Below are 5,783 nucleotides of genomic sequence, written 5' to 3' on the forward strand. Positions count from 1 at the left end.
TGTTTTTCCGGAAGAATTACCTGGCATGCCACCTGATCGAAGCGTGGAGTTTGTCATCGAGCTGGTTCCTAGCACCGCTCCCTGTTTCTCGACGTCCTTATCGTATGCCTCGAGAAGAGTTGGTTGAACTGAAGAAGCAGCTGGAAGAGTTAGAAGGGAAAAGATACATCCAACCTAGTACTTCTTCTTGGGGATGTCCCGCACTCTTTGTCAAGAAGAGGGATACCAATGTTCCGCGTCTGGTTGTTGATTACCGGCCGCTCAATGCAGTAACCATCAAGAACAAGTATCCTCTACCTCGAATCAATGATCTTTTCGATCAATTGAGTGGTGCCACAGTCTTTTCCAAGATGGATTTGAGATCAGGCTACCATCAAATCAAAATCCGAACGGAGGACATTCCAAAAAGGCGTTCATGACTCGTTATGGTCTTTACGAGTACACCGTCATGTCCTTTGGTCTCACAAATGCTCCAGCCACTTTTATGCGGCTCATGAACTCAGTGTTTATGGAGTATCTTGACAAATTCGTCATTATCTACATTGATGATATTCTGGTCTACTCCAAAACCGAAGAAGAACACACCGAACACTTGCGTTTGGTGCTGACAAAGCTTCGTGAACATCGTCTTTATGCCAAGTTTTCAAAATGTGAGTTCTGGCTACAAGAGCTCATCTTTCTTGGCCATGTGGTCTCTGCAAGAGGTGTTGCAGATCATTCCGGATAAAGTTCAATCCGTTCTTGATCGGAAGACTCCTAAGTCAGCCAAAGAGATTCGGAGTTTTCTTGGATTGGCGGGTTATTACCGTCGATACATCGAGAATTTCTCCAAGATCGCCAAACCAATGACTGATCTTCGAAGAAAGATAAGAAGTTTGAGTGGTCGAGAAAAGGTCTGAAGAAAGTTTCCGGACACCGAAAATAAAGTCGACTACCGCTCCGGTACTTGTCCTTCCAGACACAAGCAAAGACTTTGTCATCTTCTGTGATGCATCTCTTCAAGGGCTCGGATGTGTGTTGATGCAAGATGGCCATGTAGTGGCTTATGCCTCTCGACAGTTGAAACCACATGAGCTCAATTATCCAACTCATGATCTAGAGCTTGCAGCTGTGGTCCATGCTCTTAAGCAATGGCGACCCTACCTTTACGGTAATCGTTGCAAGTTGTACTCGGATCATCAAAGCCTGAAGTATCTCTTTACCCAACCAGATCTGAATCTCAGGCAGACAAGATGGTTGGAACTCATCAAGGACTATGATTTGGGTCTTAACTATCAGCCCGGCAAGGCCAACGTCGTTGCTCGACGCGCTAAGTCGGAAGTCATATTGCAACAATCTGATGATCAAGCAATATCAACCTGCCCTCCATGAGGAATTTGCACGACTCAATCTTGAGGTTGTTCCTCAGGGATACCTTGCTAACTTAGAGGTGAAACCCTCTCTTGAAGACCAGATCAAAGCCGCTCGAAGCGTGATTTGGGTATCACTAAGATCAAAGAGAACATTGCTAGCGGAGATGCTAAATGTTTCTCCGTCAACGATCAAGGTGTTGTTTACTTTGGTAACCGCTTGGTGGTGCCGAAGAAAAAGAATCTGAGAGAGCTGATTCTCCGAGAAGCTCATGAGTCTCCTCTATCTATTCATCCTGGAAGTACAAAGATGTACCAGGATCTTCGCCAAAGGTTCTGGTGGACCCGGATGAAAAGAGAAATTGCTCGCTTCGTAGCTGAATGCGACGTTTGCCGTCGTGTGAAAGCTGAGCATCAAAGACCAGCTGGTACTCTTCAACCTATATCTACTCCCGAATGGAAATGGGATGAAATTGGCATGGATTTCATTACCGGACTTCCCAAAACTCCAAAGGGAAATGATTCCATATGGGTAGTGGTGGATCGTCTATCCAAAGTTGCTCACTTTCTCCCTGTTCGAGAAAGTATTCGTGCTAGTCAACTAGCAGATCTCTATATATCCCGGATAGTCTCTCTTCACGGTGTTCCGAAGAAGATCATCTCTGATCGTGGAAGCTTGTTTACCTCGAAATTCTGGGAAAGCCTTCAAAACTCCATGGGGACAAATCTTTCCTTCAGCACGGCCTATCATCCTCAAACCGGTGGTCAAACCGAAAGGGTGAATCAAATCCTTGAAGACATGCTCAGAGCCTGTGTTATATCCTTCGGCAAGAATTGGGAAAAATGCCTTCCATTTGCTGAATTCTCCTATAACAACAGCTTCCAGTCTAGTCTGGGCATGGCGCCTTTTGAAGCTCTTTATGGACGGAAATGTCGAACCCCTCTGAATTGGTCGAAACCGGTGAAAGACAGTTCTTTGGACCGGACATGATCAAGGAAGCCGAAGATCAAGTTGGCATTATCCGAGAACGTTTGAAAGCTGCTCAGTCTCGTCAAAAGAGTAATTATGATCGTCATCATCAAGAAGTTCACTATGAAGTTGGCGAGCAAGCTTATCTTCGAGTCACTCCTTTAAGAGGTGTCCATCGTTTCGGTATAAAAGGCAAACTAGCTCCTCGCTATGTTGGTCCTTTCCGCATCCTTGCAAAACGAGGTACACTTGCCTACAAGTTGGAACTCCCTCCAACTTTTCCCTGAAGTTCATGACGTCTTCCATGTCTCCCAACTCAAACGTTGCTTCAAAGATCCCATCCGTGGTGTTGATCACGAAACACTTGATCTCCAAGAGGATCCGACCTATCGAGAGTATCCTATCCGTATCCTTGATGAAGCTGAGCGTAAAACTCGGCGTCAAACCATCAAATTCCCGAAAGTTCAATGGTCTCATCACTCTGAGTCGAAGCAACCTGGGAACGAGAGGATCGTCTCCGATCTGAGTACCCTGTCTTCTTTTCTAAAACTTAGGAATCTCGGGGACGAGATTCTTGTAAGGGGGGTAGAGTTGTAACAGAACCACTTTGTTAATCAAATAAATGTTGTTAGTTGCTCAAAAGCATGCATGCATTTGCATTTAAATTGAGAATTTTTGCAACAAAAAGTGTTGAAATAATGTTGCCAAAATTTGTAGTTTGCTCTAATAAAATTTGTGCAAAAATCCCCTCAAAATCTTGGGTCAAAACACCCTAGAAATTCCCTATTTCTCTCCTCGTTTTAAAACTTCCGGGAATTTCCCAAAACCCAGGGGGTTATGCGCAAAATCGCCCTGTCTTCTTCCCCAGGCAGGCACAGGCAGAGCTGCATGGCTCGCCCGTGGCCGCCCGATGGAGCCGGCCGCCGGGATCTTCCCCGCCGCCCCCTGGCCGGGGATAAAAGCCCGCCGCCGCCGGTGAGCAAACCCTAGCACGCCCATTTCTTCCCCCTCCTCCTCTCTGAGCAGCGCCCGAGCAAACCCTAGCCGGCTAGAGCTCGCCGTCGCCGCCTCTACTCGCCTCCCCGCGCCAAGCCGACGCCGCCAGGAGGTCCGCCGCGACGCCCTCTACCTCCTCCGCCCAGCAGCGCAAGCCGACGGGGCCGGAATCGGCCGAATCGGGCCCCGCCCGTGCCGCCGGCCACCGCACCTCGCCGCCGATTCCGACCTCCCCCGCGCTCGCCGTCACCTCCAGAGGCACCAGGGTGAGCAGGCGGTCCTCCCCGTGCCCCTGGCCCTCTCCCTCTCGCTCTCTACCGCCGCCGCCACGCGGGCCTGCAAGCGCTGCCGCCGGCCACCGCCGCCGTGGTCGCTCCGGCGACCATTGGAGGGCGGCGCCGCCACCATTTGGTCCCCCGCGTCGTGCTGAGTCCGATGCCCCCGCGCACGCGCCCGATTACGGCCCGAGCTGGCCGATTGCTGCTCGACCTGAGAGCTCAAGGTCGTGCTGACGTCAGCATGACGTCAGCATGACGCAATAAACCTTTTTTTAATTCTGTTTAATTCCAGTAATTGTTTATTAATTCAGAAAATGATGAATTTATATATCAAATTGATCAGAAAAACATTTCCTATTCGTTTATACATGTTTCATCCATGATTGAACCCATTAAATGTGGAGCTTATTAGAAAACCCTAATACACCCCTCTCATATGGCGGTGTCCGATGTCGGAACCCCTTTAATTTGATGATGCACCTAGGGTTTACCGAATTCCTTTAACCTGACATATCATATTGGATGCGCATTGCATTATGCCATGTGGTGATTGTTTATTTCCCTTTCCGGTGTTTGGTTCTTCGCGATAGGATCTGAGCCGGAGTCCGACGTCAACGCCACCGAAGAACAGTACCCATCCGCTGAGGGACAAGGCAAGCCCTAACCTGGTTCATCTATGATTCTGAAATGTTTTATCTGTGGTTCCTACATATCGCATACGATTCAACTGTCTTTTATCGATAGATAGAGTTACCCTATCTGCTGCATGTCCGACCTTTGTAGCCTCGATACCCTGATCCACTGCTCCTAGCATAACTAGGTTTGGCATGTGTGCGTCACGAGAGCCTTTATCTCTTATGCTTAGCCATGCTTAGTTTGTTACGCTACTACTCCGGTCTTCGGACTGGAGCCTTACAATGAAATGAATCTAGCATGATAGATTGGCGTGGTAAGTGTAGAGATGATGATAAACATGACTAAAGGCTCAGACGAGAGGCCACATTGGGATGTGGTGGGTTGTTTCGTTTCTGCCGACCCTAGGAACCGAGTTCTCGCCTCTTGAACCAAGACCGAGCGTACAACCACACGAGGCCCTATTATGGTACCCTCTCGACTCACTAACTTGCCTAGTAGATTCCATGAGTCACATAGTTTGCGCGTTACCTGGTCATATGCATTGCATTTTGCTTGGGGGTTAAAGGTACATAACGGGTAGGTAAGCGTGGCCGTGGTGGCTGGGGGTTGCGGCCTCCAGGGAAACCCACCTCGCCTCACATCGTTAAGGACCGACTTCGGGACTTGACCCGTTACGGCGGAACAATCCTTAGCGCGTGACTCATGGTCTCGGCGACAGCAAGGTAAAGGTCGTGGTCGACCACCCTCTGCCGGCTCTCCAAGGAAGAGAGCTAATATATATTGGCATTAAGAGTTGGTTGGCGCGTGTGGGTAAAGTTGTGCACCCCTGCAGGGTTATGAATCTTTTCGAAAAGCCGTGTCCACGGTTACGGACGACTTGGGAACGGACGTGGAGATCATAGAGAACATGAACCTAATCATAAAATTTGGCAATCAATGTGTGTTTACGGATATCTTCTCCGGGTGTTGAGGGGGTAATCCGAGGATAGTGGTTCGAGATGATGAAGATTGGTGGATACTATATGTTGATCAATAGAGATGAAGATGTCGCTCTCTTATCCCCTTTCAAAGGTTCTGAGTAGTCGAGCTTCTCTTCTCTCTTATCTTACAAAGCAAAACTGGCTTTACGCAAAGGAAGATCTACCAGAAAGCCCGCATACCCGCTTTGCTAAAAGGTTGTACTAAGTCTTGCTGAGTCCCTGTACTCAGCTTTGCATGCTTTTGTTTCAGATGAAGTTGCTACAGCCGAAGGTGGTTTCTACGTTAACATCGATGGTTAGTTTGGAGTTCCCAGGCAGCAGCCTGCGACTTATGGGCTGGGACGTCGCTTTATGTTATGGCTTCTTAAGCCCTTTGCTATCTTGTTATTTAGAATAACATAATTTGCTTCCGTTGCTTGTTGAATGTTGGGTCAGTGACCTCTGCGTGTAATAATTTGGATCTTACTCTGTTAAGAGTTGTAATATATTCTTTTGAGTCGTAGAGTCAACAGTTGTGTTACCGATTCTCTCACTCGTAGTCTCTCGAGCTCAAGGTTAGGCTTATGTCGGACGA

The sequence above is a fragment of the Lolium rigidum genome, chromosome 3 (genome assembly GCF_022539505.1).
Source record: "Lolium rigidum isolate FL_2022 chromosome 3, APGP_CSIRO_Lrig_0.1, whole genome shotgun sequence".
Taxonomy (NCBI): Eukaryota; Viridiplantae; Streptophyta; class Magnoliopsida; order Poales; family Poaceae; genus Lolium; species Lolium rigidum.